This window comes from Cuculus canorus, chromosome W, assembly GCF_017976375.1.
Source record: "Cuculus canorus isolate bCucCan1 chromosome W, bCucCan1.pri, whole genome shotgun sequence".
Lineage (NCBI taxonomy): Eukaryota > Metazoa > Chordata > Aves > Cuculiformes > Cuculidae > Cuculus > Cuculus canorus.
The window spans coordinates 11,966,569-11,983,268 of NC_071440.1; positions in this window are offsets into that span (position 1 = coordinate 11,966,569).

Genomic DNA, 16,700 nt, shown 5'->3' on the forward strand with positions numbered 1-16,700 from the left:
ACCTGCGTGACCGTAGGGGGCAACGGAGTGGTTTGGAACCACTCTCTTTCATAGCGCCTATTTCTTGTGTGAGCAGCAGATGCTTGCTCAGCTGCTTTCTTTTCTGCCTGATGCTGTAAAAGCTCGTTATGTACCACCCTCCATAGCTTTCCCAACTTTTTTGCTGTTTTATCATCCTCTAGTGTAGCCTCCCACAACACATCCCCGAACTTTCGCCACTCTGTCAGCTCATGTACGGTATGCGTATTTATGAATAAGTCTTTAGCATGCCCATATATTAAAAGACTCCTTGACTCCTTCTGCAAATCTATTCCCTTAACCTGCCGCTTTTGCAGGAAAGCGGTAAATAAAGCATATGCTGCTTGCCTTTCCATACCTAATTTGTCAGCGCTGTTGCAGCCCCTCAAGGTCTCAACAGCACGTATTGGCCAGGCTCGTCTATACGGTCACCTTTTGTATTCGCGCTTATTGCCATCCCGGCTGCTTCGGGACCCAACCCTGTTGTCACTCGTCTGTGGTGTCCGGTCAGTCGGAGTCACCATTTGACGGAGTCGACGGGAGACAAGCACATCCAATGATGATCAACAAGTCTCAGTTTATTGATACTACAGGCATGCTTTTATAATAGCAGTAATAAGGCTCATACATATTGCAAAAGTAAGGCTCATCATTGGTCCGATACAGAATGTCAGCCCTGCCTCTATTGCTACATTCCTAGGATGTTTGTGGTTTTTCTAGCTCCTGTTTTTATCTCCTGTTATCGCCTAACTTCTTGCTCAAGGAGACTGTGTCCTTGTACAAGGCTGCATTTGCTTCACCAGCTGTATTTTCTCATGTCCCTTTTCCTCAAGCCACGTCTCTACAAAACTCTCCACACTAGTCCTCCTATTGTAATCCATCACCAATCGCTAGAGTCAGGACTGAATAACCAGGACCAGCAAGGTATCAAAGTACTATACAAAGACTGGGACTCAGGCGAATGGGAAGGACCTGTTGAGGTAAAAATGATAGGAAGTGGTTATGTTTGTGTCATTACAGACAGCGGTCCAAGATAGGTTTCAGCGAAATAGGTCAGTAATAATGGATGCTTGTGTAATGTATAATTGTACCTATAACACCACTCAAAAAGGTCAGAATGAAAATGCTACTTTACCTGTGTATAGAAACGAAACAGCCTTGTATAGTCATATCTCTTCTAAAGTATCACGCTCTTTTTCTTTTCCAGTTGCTTTGCATGTAGAAATTTTTTCTCTGATTAATGGAGGTGAAGTGTGCAGAGGAATATTATCAAAATTTAATTGCAGTCTATGTAGCCTTGGATGGCTTACGTTACTAACTCCCAATCACACTATGATTTATAACAAGAAACGAAGTAAACAAAATAAACGATCTATCCATCAATTTGGGGCTGACTGTGAGAGTACAGTCACCTTTCTGCGAACCTGGAGAAATTGTAGCTGCCTCAGCATTAGCTCCTGGGGTAGCAACTGCAGTAGCCTTGACAAAGCTGACAAATTTGGGATGTTGGTTGAGTAAGCAGACTAATGCTTCTTCAATGGCTTTGAGTGGCTTGTTAGCTCATGTTGATAGTGTTAGGCATGTTACATTACAAAATAGAGCTGCAATAGATGTTTAGTATTAGCATGGCCATGCATGTGAAGATTTTGAAGGCATGTGTTGTATGGATCTGGCAGATCATTCAGAATCCATACATAAACAAATAAAAGCCTTAATTGGACGCACTCAAAGAATACAAGAAGACACGGGTTTGTTTGGTTTGGACAAGTTTTTTAGCTGGTTTAATCTCTCCGAGTGGCTTTCGGGACTGTTAAAATTTTTAATTATGTTGCTTATTATAGTGATAGTTAGCGCTATTGTTTTGACATGCATTATGGGCATTTGCAAGCGGCTACTTGATAAAGCAGCAGATCAAACATTCTTGGTACAAAAAAAAAAAAAAAAAAAGAGGGAATTGTTGGAGAATGGCACGAAGAACAAGGACATGGCTCTTTAAAAATGCTACATTCAAGCAAGGCATAGGCCTGCGCAATAGACCGAATGGAGGAGTACCGAGAAGATGCACAATCATGTTGATAGTGCAAACTGGCAAGGACACTGTGACCTTGACTAGTTTCATAAATAACCTTAGGGAACTAGCTGTAGAAAGAATGAGAAACTAGCTTAAGCTGAAACCGCAAGTAGGAGGACTCATGCAAAAACCTAACCCTTAGGCTTCACCAATCAGAGTAGGACTAGTAGGCATAATTAACTCGTGTTGTATATAACTGAGCTATCTGAAGGCAATAAACGGAGCCTGCTTATAACTCATATTGAGTTGTGCACATCTTCCTTCCTCGACAAAAAACAAGGGCCTCTGAACCTTAACTCCCAACAGAGAAGGACCTGGCAGTCCTGGTGGACAATCTAACCATGAGCCAGCAATGTGCTCTCATGGCCTAGATGGCATATGGTAACCTGGGGTGCATCAAGAAGAGTGTGGCCAGCAGGTTGAGGGAGGTTATCCTCCCCCTCTACTGTGCCCTAGTGAAACTAAATCTGGAGTTCTTTGGGCTCTCCAGCTCCAGAAATATAAGGAACTACTGCAGTGAGTCCAACCGAGGGCCACAAAGATGATTAGGGGACTGGAGCATCTCTCTTATGAGGAAAGGCAGAGAGACTTGGGTCTGTTTAGCCTGGAGCAGAAAAGACTGAGAGGGGATCTTATCCATGCTTATAATTATCTGAAGGGCTGATGTCAAAAGGATGGGGCCAGACTCTTCTCAGCGGTGCCCAGCAACAGGACAAGGAGTGATGGCCACAAACTGGAACACAGGAAGTTCCACCTCAACATGAGAAAAAACTTTTTTACTCTTTTTTCTACTCTTCTTGAGTTGCCTGCCCCTTCTTCCAAAAGTGGTAAACTCTCCTTTTTTTCTTGAGTCTCAGCAAAAGCTTCCTGTTCAGCCATGCTGGTCATCTTCTCCACCAGTTCATCTTATGGTGCATGGGGATGGCTTTAAGACTTCCTTCTTGAAGAATGTCCAGCCTTCCTGGACCCCTTTGCCCTTCAGGACTGTCTCCCAAGCAACTTGCTCAACCAGTGTCCTGAACAGGTTGAAGTCTCCCTTCTGCAAGTCCATGGTAGTGGTTTTGCTGACACACAACCCCTCCTTACTTACCAAGAATAGAGAACTCTATCATTTCATGGTCACTAAGCCCAAGATGGCCTCCAAGACAGCCGTAGCAATTATGAGACTTCTGCCAGCCACTTGTAGCTTCATCTACCTCCTTATCCTGGTTAGGTGGTCTACAACAGACTCACAGTAGGATATCTGACATTGGCCTTCCCCCTCATCCTCACTCATAAGCACTCGACCTTATCATAACAATCATTGAGCTCTATACAGTCAAAATCCTCCCTAACATACAGAGTCACCCCACCTCCTCTCCTTCCTTGCCTATCCCTTCTGAAGATCTTATAATCATCCATTGCAGCACTCCAGTTGTGTGAGTCATCCCACCATGTTTCTGTGATGGTGACTAAGTCATAGCTATCCTGCTGCACAGTGGCTTCCAGCTCCTCATGTTTGTTGCCCATGCTGCATGCCTTGGTGTAGGGACACTTGAGCTGGGCTATCAATTTCACCCCCAGTATTGGTATGCCACCCCATGGCTCATCTCTAGTGAGCATGGTTATATCCCCTTCCCCCTTTGAACCTAGTTTAAAGCCCTCTCAATGAGCTCTGCCAACTCATTAGCGAGAATCCTTTTCTCCCTTTGAGATAGTTGAATTCTATCTGTTGCCAGCAGGCTCGGTTCTGTGTAAACCTCCCTGGGATCAAAAACCCTAAAATTCCACCGATGGCACCAGCCTCTGAGCCACGTGTCAGTCATGTGAGTTTACCTGTTCCTTTCATTATTCTTCCCTGCCACTGATGGGATTGAGGAAAGCATTGCCTGGGCTCCTGATCCTTCAACCACCCATCCCAGTGCCCTGGAGTCTCTTTTGATGGCTTTTTTGACTTGTCTTTGCAACCTCACCACTGCCAACCTGCATTGTAATAATCAGAGGACTGTACCAGACCAGGGAGTTTCCTAGTAATGTCTCTAACCCAGGCCCCAGGGAGGCAGGAGACTTCTCTGTGGGATGGGTATGGTCAGCATGTTGAGTCTTCCATTCAATGGAATGAAAGGAATCACCTACAAGAATTACCCTCTTTTTTTCCTTAATGGAGGCAGTCATAATGCATGGGGCTGACTGACTCACCCTAGGCAACCCCTTGGATGGACCTTAAACTATATCCTCATTTACCTATCTCTCAAGTTCCAGAGCCTCATACCAGGTATGTAAGGGCAATGCCTGGGAATATTTTTGAGCAGTTTTATTTACTAGCATATATGCAGACTAGTGCAAGAAGTACGGTATTATTCTGAGATCCCAGCTGAGTAGCAGGAACTGCTAATTACAGTGGAGGCAAGCTTCATGGGTCTTTCTGGAAAACAATACAGCATTAACAGTATTGCATTTTCTGTCTGTGCTTACATAGCCTCTAATCTTCTTGTTTTCGTTGTATCTGAGCTTTTTTCCCCTGGCTATCTTCCTTTTGAGAAAGGAGGCATCTCAAATACTTTTATTACTTTATTATGAAGATCAGAACACCTAAAATACTCCCCTGCCACTGCTTCTAGGACACTACACTGATGCTTACAACTTTGAAGACTGATACTGATATTTCTTTCACAGAAGTCTACTACTTACAAATTTTTGTAGCAGTTATGAGCCACCTAGGAATATGCAAAGGGATCTAGAAAATTGCTAGAGGCCACCACTGCAGCCCACCATGCTATCAAAACCTTGCCACATAAAACAAATACGTATGTACAAAATAAATACTTTTACTATTTTTACAAAAAAAATCTTAATCTAAGATTTTGTGTTTGCTTCAGTGCTTAATTCTTTATTAATCTTTGTTCCATTTTTCATAGAAGAGAGGAAGACTAGGTTACTAGATTTTTTCTAAGCTGTCTTAAAAAAGCCTTTGAGTGAATTTGTATTGGGTGAAGGCGACAAGATTTAGTAGCAAGGTGGGCTCCAGGGGTGGCCTCTGTAAGAAGAGGTCAGGGGCTGTCCTGTACTGCACACAGCTGGTTCCAGACAGCTATGAAATGGACCCACTGCTGACCAAAGCTGAGCTAATCAGCAAAGATGGTGGCACCTCTGTGAAAGTACATTTAAGAAAGGGCAAAATGCTGCATTGTAGTATGTGAGGAGTAAGAAAAAGAGTGTGAAAAACAATCCCACAGGCAGTGAGCAAATATGTTTTTCTCTTAAAGGGATATTTTAAATACACGATACTCTAATCATCATAATCTGTAACATGGTAGTGAAAGTGAAAGATGGTCAAAGATAATATGATCAAGAATACTTTCTCCAACAGATACTGTTTCTTACCTGGATATAATTAATAATTCAATAATCAACAAATTAGAAGAGTAGAAAAAAGGAGAAGAAACATTTCTAAGCTTACATTTGTTTCTCAGTAAACTGGGGATGCTGTTACCTGAAAGCCTTATAAACTTGACAGGAAGTGTAGCGTCTAAAGTACATGAATGTAGTTACGTAATATTAATTAGCTTATTAATAATTTATATGACGGTACCTCTGTGAAATAATTTATATGGTGGTGGTACCTCTCTAAAAGCATATTTAAGAAAGGGCAAAATGCTGCACTGTAGTATGCGAGGAGTGAGAAAAAAGGTGTGAAAAACAATCCTGCAGGCACTAAGGTCAGTGAAGAAGGATGGGGATGAGGTGCTTCAGGCATCAGAGCAGATAATCCGCTATAGCCTGTGATAGAGATCATGGTGGAGCAGGTATTTCCCTGCAGTGCATAGAGAAAACCATGATGAAGTAGGTTGTCCACTTTGTAGCCTGTGGAGACAATCAAGCCAGAGCAGATATTTGCTCTGTGGAGGACCCCATGCTGGAGCAGATGGATATCTCCTATGGAGAGTCTACGACAGAGCAGGTTATCATGACAGAAACTGCGGTCCATGGGGGACCAACACTGGAGCAAGTTTACCCTAAGGACTGCAGCCCTTGGAGAGGACCCATGCTGGAGAAGGGTAAAAGTGTGAGGATGAAGGAGTGGCAGAGAAGAACGACTATGAAATGACCACAGCACCCCCATTCCTCATCCCCTCTTTGTCTCTCTGGGGTGCAGGGAGGAGGAGATGAAGTGAGGAATTAAAGAATAAAGTTGAGCCTGGGAAGCTGAGCCTGGAAAGAAGGTGGGGGTGGGTGGATGGTGTTTTTAGCTTTGTCTTTGTTTTTCACCATTCAACTCTATTTTTAATTGTCAATAAATTTAATTAATTTTCCCCAAGTCAACCACTCTTCTCACCCCTCCCGGGTCAATGGACAGCAAGAAGGGAACCAGGGCAGGTATAGCCCTCCCACTGTAGGAGAAGTGATACAAGAAGTAGTTACTATTACAAAAAGTGGAATATTTTAATTTAAGCTAAAGTACAATTAAGTTTCGTCTAATGAGTTGTGTTTATTGAAAGTTAGACAGAATGTTCCTCTGATAGCATGTTTTCTTTCTTTGAGAGCATGTTTTGTTTTAGACATTTTTTTCAGACACTGTTCATTCTTTGAAGATGATAATGCCTTGCGTGAAGTATAATATGTGCTGAACAGATGTCTCTTCTGTAATCGCCTCTGGGGAGGATCAGGTTCATGACCACCTGAGGAACCTGAAGATCTATAAGTCTGTGGGACCTGACAAGATGCATCCCAGAGTCCTGAGGGAATTGGATGATGTGGTTGCCAAGCCACTCTACATGATATTTGAAAAGTCATGTCAGTCAGGAAAAGTCCCTGGTGACTGGAAGAAGGGCAACATTGTGCCCATTCTTAAAAAGGGTAGAAAAGATGACCCTGGGAACTACCGACCTGTCAGCATCACCTCTATGCCTGGGAAGATGGTGGAAGAGATCCTAGAAGAAGCTATGCTAAAGCAGTTTGGCTTTTTCACAGCATCAAGAGGGACATTCTGTCTAACTTTTAAAAAAAAAGACAATTATTTAGGTGAAATGTAACTCTACTTTAGGTTAAATAAAAAATATTCCACTTTTTGTGAAAGTGACTAGTTCTTGTATCAATAGTCTTCCTTACTTGTCAAAAAGTTAATGTATATGTGCAACAAAGGTGATTCATAAATCTGCAGCTTCTTATTGGTGTGCCTCTTAAGGTAATATAGAAAGTAATTGTGCTCTTATAGGGGAGGGAATTTCAAGAATGTATGGTCCATACAATAAAGTATGTAATTTCAAATTTTAGCATTGCCGTACCTGAATAATAATTGTAACTTACTTCCTTTCCCTACAGCACTATGAAAAAAACCAAACACACAAACAGACAAAAAAATCTATTTTTACCACAATTTAGCTTCAAGATTCCTGCAGTACCGATACAGTATGTGGAATATTTCAAACTGGAATATTTTAATTTAAGCTAAAGTACAGTTAAATTTTGTCTAAGCTGTTGTGGTTTTTGAGAATTACACGGAATGTCCCTATGATAGCATGTTTTCTTTACAATGGTGTTTTCTAGATATTGTTTGTCCTTGAAGATGATAACAACTTGTGTTCAGTATGATCTGTACTGAACAGATGTCTCTTCTGTGTGAGGATTAATTGATAAGTTAATGTCATTGACAGGTGATACAACTGGCAGCCTAGCTTATATATTATAAAATAAATGGAAAGAATAAAATAATCCATTTAATCGTACATCATAAACAGAGCTATAAACTATGAAAGAGTTAAGTAACATGAAATGGGCTTAATATAATTTCAGTGAAATTTTATCATCTTGCATGTATAAAAAGAAAAAATATGAAATCGCCTCTATAAAATCAACTAACAGTCAAGTAAATCGGCATCCTATTTTGATGTTTAAGATCTGTGTTTCAGGGACTTCCGCATATCATTGTGAACTGGGAAAATTTTTCAGAGTAAACGAATGTCACGATTATGAACTATAAAGTACCATAGTAAGAATCTATTACTATATTCATTATTTGTCACTCAGCATATATATAAATGTGTTATTTTGTCTTTTTCAGAGAATATATTTCATTCTCGGAACTAGTAGTCACTCGTGTTGCATAGAAGTATTTTATGTTTGCCCTACTTACATTTTTGTTTGAAAAAATGTGCTAGATTTCACATTTTGTAGGAATGGTAGATACCCTAACACAACTCCATCTGTCAGGAATAAAATCAAATTGTTATAAAATCATTAAATATAACCATATTTGATTTTTCTTCCTTACTGTAACAAACAGAAAATTAAAATATTACAAAAGGTGGGATAAGGTTTGGTTCATGTGTAAGCAAAGGAAAGTTAAACAGAAATGCTGAAATTCTAAACTAGTTGTAGTTTTCAGAGGAGTTTTCCTTGAAATTCTCAGTTATTATAACTTCTATATAGTTACAAGGCTACGATACAGGTGTGCCGGTATAGCACCCCCACCCCCTGGCCTGTAGCTAAAACTGGGCAGCTTTTAGTCCCAATCCCCCATGCAGGAAAGGAAAAAGGGAAATGAGAGAAAAAGACTTATGGGTTGGAAGCTAAAACTAAAACAGCTTGAATGAAACAACAATAACAAAAGGATGATAATTGACAGGTAAACATATAAAATGGAGAATTTTAAGCAACTTAGTAGAAGCTCAGTTTATTGTAAACCACACCATATGGGGGAAGGGCTAGGTTCGCAGTGCTCATTAGTGGAGGCCTTGGAAGCTAATAAGGAGAGCCAGCATGCAGAGTTCTACTGATAAGGAGAAGACAGGAATGTAAATATCAGCAGTCTCGAGCAAAAACTGGTTTAATCCTACTTTGTGGTTCAGAGGAATGCCGAGTCCAGAGAGCCTGCGCACAGTTTGAGGAAAAAAGTTCATCCTGAGGAAGACTATTGACTTCATCTCTGAGACCCCAGGCCACGACCACCAGGAGGCACTGCACAGGCACAAGACTGGAGAGATCCTTCCAGAACTAATTATGGTACAAATCAGGGAAAGGTTATGAATATGTAGTAGGAGCTTATAATTATGCATGTCTTTACACTATAAGTAGCTGTTTGTTAAGTTATACAGAAGGCAAGTTGGGCAGAGCTTATCTCCCTTGCACCCGCTAGCAAAATAAAACACATACCTGCTTTTATAACTCATTTTGGGTTATAGGGTTTGATTCCACATAACATAACAATATTAATAAGAAAATAATAAAATATGTACAAATATACAAACCAAATTCAAACTCTCTGGATGGCCATAGTCACCACTGATACTACAGGGTAGGCACAGGGAAGGTTCTGGATTGGACTCAGTGGCAGGTAGGAGCTGAACTGAGGAACTGGATCTGGGAACTGGATTCAGGAACCTGGGGGTGGGTTCAGGGTGAACAGACAGAGGAGCTCTCTTGACATCAGCCATCAAAGAAGAAGAATTAACCCTCATGATCTCTAAACTTTTACACTGAGTATAACGTGTATGACATGGAATACTTCATGTGTCAGGCTTGGTCACCTGTCCTGTTCTCCCCTCCCAATAGGTGTGACAACCCCCCTCCTTCACCACCAACTCTGGGATGGCCTTAATTTACATAGGTGTGAGAAGTGGCCTCTCTACACAACAATGCCTGGTTACCTTGGTGATAACTCTCAGGCTGAAAAGTCAGAGAAAAGTGTTCCCCTTTAGCCCAAACCAACAGGCAATAACCATAATAATGAAATTGTAAAATATACAACCAAATCATCCTGGATATTTAATGCATCACTGAGTAATTTCCCAATTTAGTAGTCTTTTCAAGCAAAGAAAGGCTTTTTAAAAATTAACTTTCTGGACTTCTCAAGGTGTTCATAGCGAACAGTGTGAACTTCATTTCACCTTCATACTGATACCAAAAATGCCGGCAAATAAAACTCTCTAAGACTCATTTTGGAGTTTTAGAAAGCAAGCATCCTTTCTCAGGCCTGGGCAACATGCGGGAATGATCTCAAATTGTGCAATGAGACAAAGGCTGGTTACAGAATATATTTCCCACTTACATGTATATGTATAAATTTTCACAGAAATCTTATGCACATTCTATTACTTTCCAAGGCCTAATTTTAATGTTATGAAGCTTCACAACAGTCAAAACTCTTGCTAAATTGGAGCTGGCTCCAGCTCTCTAATTGACCTTGCCTTTCCGATTAGTAAGGGTTCCAAACAGAGGTGATTACAGAATGTGAGAAACACTCATTCACTGGTAAAATATCAAAAAGGACAAAGACTTCGAAGCAAAGTCAATAATATTTTTATTTTACAATTCAGCGCTGAATTGGATTCCCTTCTAAAAAAGGCATACCATCTTACAAAAGCAGTGGGTATATATACTAGTTTTAGACAAAGGACTGTGTAAGTTCTCAAAGAATGTTCATTTTCTTTAGGTTATCCAACCATGTCTGGAGACTTCCTTCACGTTATCTCCTGACGTAAAACAGTTATATCTTCCGAGACAACTATCTCTGATCTCTTACATCTATCAACTGATCTCTTAATTCTTGGTATCTCTTTTCACCCTCTTCAGTCCATTTTAACCTGTCAATGGTCAATTTGTCATATTATCAATTGGTCTGGGCAGTAGGGGTTTGAGGGTCGGAGTCAACATACGCAGCAAAAAAAAAATACCCCCGCCTCTTTAACTTAAAGTGCATGTGCCCAGGGCTTGCGCATGTGTTCTAGGAGATGAGGAAAGGTGAGAGAGTCTCATTGTGCACTTAGCTTCGGCCGAGCCACCAGCACCCATCCCAGCAGAAAAAAAATGGCCAGAATATGGGATGAACCCCTTTGCGTTGGCATTCTGGTGGGGTATTTTGTGCAGGTGCTCGTGATAGTGGCTACCATCACAATATATGAATGTGTGACTAGGGGCTGGCTTAGAAGAAAAAGACCGTCTTCCCCTTCCACTTGTCCGAGGCCAAGACCGAGACCAAGACCGCTAAGTCCACGAGCATGGCCTGAAGTTTCAGTTCAGGTACTGGAGACAGCTTTATAAAAAAAAAAATAACAAAACCCAAAAAAGGACAAGGTTAGTTGCCATGCGGTCCATAGTTTCTTGTTGGACTTTTCCTATCGTTATCGCCCCTGTGAGAAAAGACCACGATGGACAGAAGGATTGAAGGTCATCGTCGGGTGCCTCATGATCATGCAACACGCTATGGGAGAGAGAGACGGAGCCATATTTGTCCACCCCTTCCGGTCCCAGTCAGGTCATCCATCATCCTGACAACCACCAAAGGACTGTGCTGAACTCACAGGTGGTGTATTTCTGTTTTGATTGCATCACTTGGGATTTTGTCGGATTGTTATACAGTTAATTGTTCTCAGGTTCTTATTTTCTATTAAATTGTTTAATAGTTCACTAAACTTGTCTTGGGATTGCATTAATTATATAATCCTTATTGTCAACTGTGTGGTTTGGCGTATAACTCGAATTTGTTTAATGTCGTCAGGTGAGACCATAATAGCAAATTGCATGTTAGTTATAGCATGTTGAATCAATCGTATAAAACATGGAATAGCACATGGCAAAAACAACAATGTGGCTAATTCACATAACAAATAAAATAAGATTCGTTCTTCCCATGGACTTCTGAGAAGCCAGGAAAACAGGTCAATGTCCCAACCTTTCCAAGTTTGGATGAGGACGTGTGCTAACTTCCGTATTTCGGCTGTAATTTGTTTAACTACTTCACCATTATTGATCCTTTATCAACTGTCAAATTGATTCCCAAAGAAATAATTAAATCTCTGCCTAATAAATTAAAGTCTGCCTCCTCAACTAATAATAAGTTTGCAACACAGATTTTGGTTTCTGATTCTATCAATACATTCTTAATGATGGGAACTTTAAAAGGTTCCCCCTTTGCTCCCACTACCAAGGTATTTTCCTCACTGAATTGACATCCTTTTGGTAATTTTTGAATGGTGATTCGAATGTTGGAATGACTTTCCAACAAGTCAGTGGGAGATTCATCTCTCCCCCAATGTTCCCCAAAGGCCTTGACTATATTTTCTCCCCTAGGAACCGCCTCCCTAATGCCTTGAATAATCATTTCCCTTAAATCTGACATGTTTTGCCTATCGTGTACATTTTGATGATTCCAATTGGGGTTTTGATTCGGCCATTTCTGCTCCCCTGGCAGACCCCGCTGATGTCGTCTTTCCCAATTTCGCATACCTGCTTGCCTTATCATTTCCCTCTCCTTCATAGTAAACAATATACTTAAAATTTACTGAATTTCATCCCATGTATAGGTATTGGGTCCCAAAAATTGGTTTAATTTTTCAGAGACCCCCAAGGGGTCATCTAACAGTCACCCCATTTCCTTCTTAAATGTTCTTACATCCCCTGTATTGAGGGGAACTGCTACAAATCCTATTCCCCAGACGTTTCCTCCCAGAGGAACTTTGTGTAAAGGGAGGAGCTCCTTTGGTGCTTCCTTCTCTCTTCTGGTCCTACTTCTAGTTCACAAAGTGGGTGGTGACTGTGGGAGGCGCTATAGGACCTCCATTATCCGGAGTTGGGGGGGGTTCCACCCTCTCTTCCCCTTGGTTTCATATGGGGGTGGTAAATTAGCTAAAACCTCCCTGTGGAGAGTTTTTGTAGAGACATGGCTTGAGGAGAAGGGACGTGAGAAAATACAGCTGGTGAAATAATAGCAGCCTCATACAAGGCCACAGTCTCCTTGAGCAAGAAGTTAGGCGACAACAGGAGATAAAAACAGGAGCTAGAAAATCCACAAACATCCTAGGAATGTAGCAATAGAGGCAGGGCTGACACTCTGTATCGGACCAATGATGAGCCTTACTTTTGCAATATGTATGAGCCTTATTACTGCTATTATAAAAGCATGCCTATCGTATCAATAAATTGAGACTTGTTGATCATCATTGGATGTGCTTGTCTCCCATCGACTCTGTCACCTCCCAATCTTGTTTGTCCTTCTTATTCTCTCTTAAGGGGTACAATGATATCCTCATTGAGAACCCTTGCCATAAAGCAGCATAATCACTTTCCTCCTGGCTGAATGGTTCCTTCCCATTTACATATAGATTCAAAGCCTGACAAATCCAATCATCAAAAGATCCGAAAATTGGCCAAAACAAATGGTCAGGCCTTATTTCCTCCCTGGTCCAAACTTCCATACAGTAATGGACCATTTTCTCCTTCCTCTTCTCCTTCCGGGATAGCCATTCATCCCAGTGTTTGAACATTAACCCCAGCGGACTGTTTGAGGGTATTTCTGGTAACTTGCTCCCTATCTGTTTCCGAGGACCTCTCTGTGGGCCCTTCCCGGGGCTAGGGAATTTACTTTTCCTTTGCCCCATCTCCGCCAAGTGTGACTCCTTTCACCCTTTTTCACTCACTTCCCTCCTTCGGTGACCAGGTCCCTCGCAGGAGACTGGAAATGCACCTAGAAGAGGTCCACACTCACTTCGCAACCCTGTTGTGTCTCAAGCACGCACACTTTGGTTATCCACCCAACCGAACAGTACTTACAGTCCGATGTTCCCATCTGGATCTTCGTGCACAAGAATTATGGGTACAAATTTGGCTGCAGCGATTTTGTAGGGAGCTCAAACTTTGCTTCTAGCTTTCCTCTATTCAGGGTTGATATCGGCAAGGTATCTACCAGAATCGTTCCTTCGCCAGGCCACGGTTAGTGGGGCGCCCCCCGAACAAAGATCTCTGGCAACCCAAGGCGATATCCCGGACGAACCCCCCAGTTTTGTTATAAATACTCAATCAATTGTAATTTCTGCAAAAGATTGCTTTATTATGTTTATATGGGAAAGCATAGAAGCAAACAGCGCTGGGTGTGCCAGGGAGTCTCTGCTCCACCAACAATGCACACCTAAGTCTAAGCTCTTAGTTCCTTTTATATTCTTCTGCAGGTCAATATTGTCGATGTGGTGATTTCTCAAGAGTAGGTTTAAGCTGTTTTCAGGTTTGTTAGTTCCTTTTAGGGTGATTTTCTTTTCTTCTTCTTCTTCACTTCTGCACTTTGAGCTCGTTTTCTTGCACAACATGTCTTTCAGGTCGTTATCAAGTTAATCCGCAAAGTCTCCTGCTATCGTTCCATGCCTCCCTAGGAGGTCCTGACCCTTTCAGACTCCGAATCATTCCAGCAGGCCTTTTTCCCTATCGTCTCTAATGCTATTTTGCAGGTCATGCACCAACAGGCATTATACTGCATTTTCTGGCACAAATTACATCTATATTCTTCGCAATATCAATCAATTCTTGCAACTGTAAGAGAGTGTTTATCCTTTCAGGTTATTTATCCGTGTCTGGAGATTGCCTGCATATTATCTCTTGATACAAGACAGATTTATATGATGAGATAATTAAACATACAAACCAGCTGCAGCAAAACATCAATTAATTCTCACAATTCACTCCCTTTTACTTATTACATTTTGTGCTGAAGCCCATAGCTTTTTTCTAATTTATACAATATTAATTTTAATTTCTCATCTTGTTCTTCTTTCTTCTGATCTCTTTTCTTCAACAGCATAATTTTCTGGGCTATCTCACTCTGGCCTGAGGCTGCCATCCATGTATTTGTCGGCATACTGGTTAGCTGATAGATAAACATATAGAATATAGAGCTTGAAGCAACTTAGAAAAAGCTTAGTTTATGGTAAACTGCACCATATAAGGGAAGGGCTAGGTTCACAGTGCCCCGTTAGTGGAGGCCCTGAAAGCTGATAAGAAGGAGCTGGTATGCACCTTCTGCTGATAAGAAGAAGCTGCTATGCAACATCAGCAGTCTCAAGCTGGAAAGCAACCAGAAGGATACTGTGCCTGCAGACAGTTCAAGGTTAAAAAAGTTCATCCTGAGGTAAACTACTGACTTCATCCCTGAGATCCCAGCCCACGACCACCAGGAGGCACTGCACAGGCACAAGACTGAAGAGATCCTTCCAGAACTAATTATAATACGAAGCAGGGAAAGGTTATGAATATGTAGTAGACACTTATAATTATGCATGTCTTTACACTGTAAGTAGCTGTTTGTTAAGTTATACGTTGTGTGAGTTGGGCAGAGCTTATCTCCCTCACACCCGCTAGCGAAATAAAACACATACCTGCTTTATAACTCATTTCGGGTTGTAGGGTTTGATTCTGCAAAACAGTTTCTTCAACTACACTGGAAATCAATCTTATAAAACATGGTACAAGGCATGGTAAAAAGAGTGACCCAGAGAGTGCACATAATAAAAAGAAGCCTACTTTCTTCCACCAAGTTACCCCTAGGAGATTATCCCACCACCCGGAGTCTAAAATAGGCTTCCATTTCTGCACTGGGACATGTGCAGTTTTTTGAATTTCATTTGCAATGTTCATTACCACTTGGCCATTGCCATCTATTTTAAGGCAACAATCAGAAGTGTTCCATTTTCCACATATGCTCCCTTCTTCTGCCAATAAATAATCTAAAGCCAGTCTGTTCTGATATATTGCCCCTCTCAGCTGTGTTTGCTGTTTGGCCAACAATTGGAGGCCAACTGCTGTCCAACTAGTAATTAATTCTACTACTGCCTGTAACCTAAATATTCTGTTCAACAGTTTGCTAATCGGTTACTTGTCTTCTAGTTTCCCTGATAGGACAGAATTTGCTAATTGCCATGCAACATTCTTTACTTGTCAGAAGAGATGGTGAGCAAGAGATGGCCACAAGTGTTGTTAAGCCTCTAGAGCAGGAGTACAGAACACTTAATATCCATCAAGCCATGGGCCTGAGAAGAATAAACATCGCTGGCAGAAACAAGAAGACATGAAAACAATAACAGTGGTCACAAGGAGGTTAGAATGAGGAAAACATACCGTGGAAATTTTTATGAGGGATTTGTGGGAGCAGTGTTGATATTTTTAGTAAGGTATAAATACGAGCTTGTAACAATAAACTAGGTCTTAGCTTGAAACAAAAACTGAGTCTGTGCATGTTAATATGCCAAAAATGGCATCCAATTCAGGGCTTGAACAGAGGCTCAAGTAAGGAGGAGCACAGTCCAGTGGCATAGATGGGCAGAACGATTGGAGGAGCTGAAATGAAGCCCAGGGTGCTCCCGTAGACACCTACCCGCAGGATGCAAGGTGAGCTGCCGATAACATGATGGGGAACGCGATAACCCAGGAGCAGAAAGATGTGATAGATTTATTTAAACATATTTTAAAGAAAGAAAACCGAATGCTAGAAATTAATGACCTTAAAATGCTTTTGGCATGAGCTCAGGATCAGGAGCCTTCTTTTGATGTTTGATCAGCATTGGAGCAAGAAACCTAGGATAAGATCGGAGTTCAATTATGGGATCAAGCGACTCCGTCGGACAAAATGGCTAGTACATTGCTTGGTCCCTGGCAGACTGTTTTTTAAGTGCTAAAGGTGCATGTCAGCTCCACAGAGCGTAGTGATGACATGGACCTGAGTGCAGGACCATCAGCGACTGCCAACAATCCCTTTGATTCAGGTCCAATAGACCTTGAGAAGAAACCTGATTTATTTCCAGCTGGTCCCTGAGACAGATTGTCTCATGCTTTCTGTCACCAAGGTAGTACAGCCCTTAGGAAAATGTTTCAG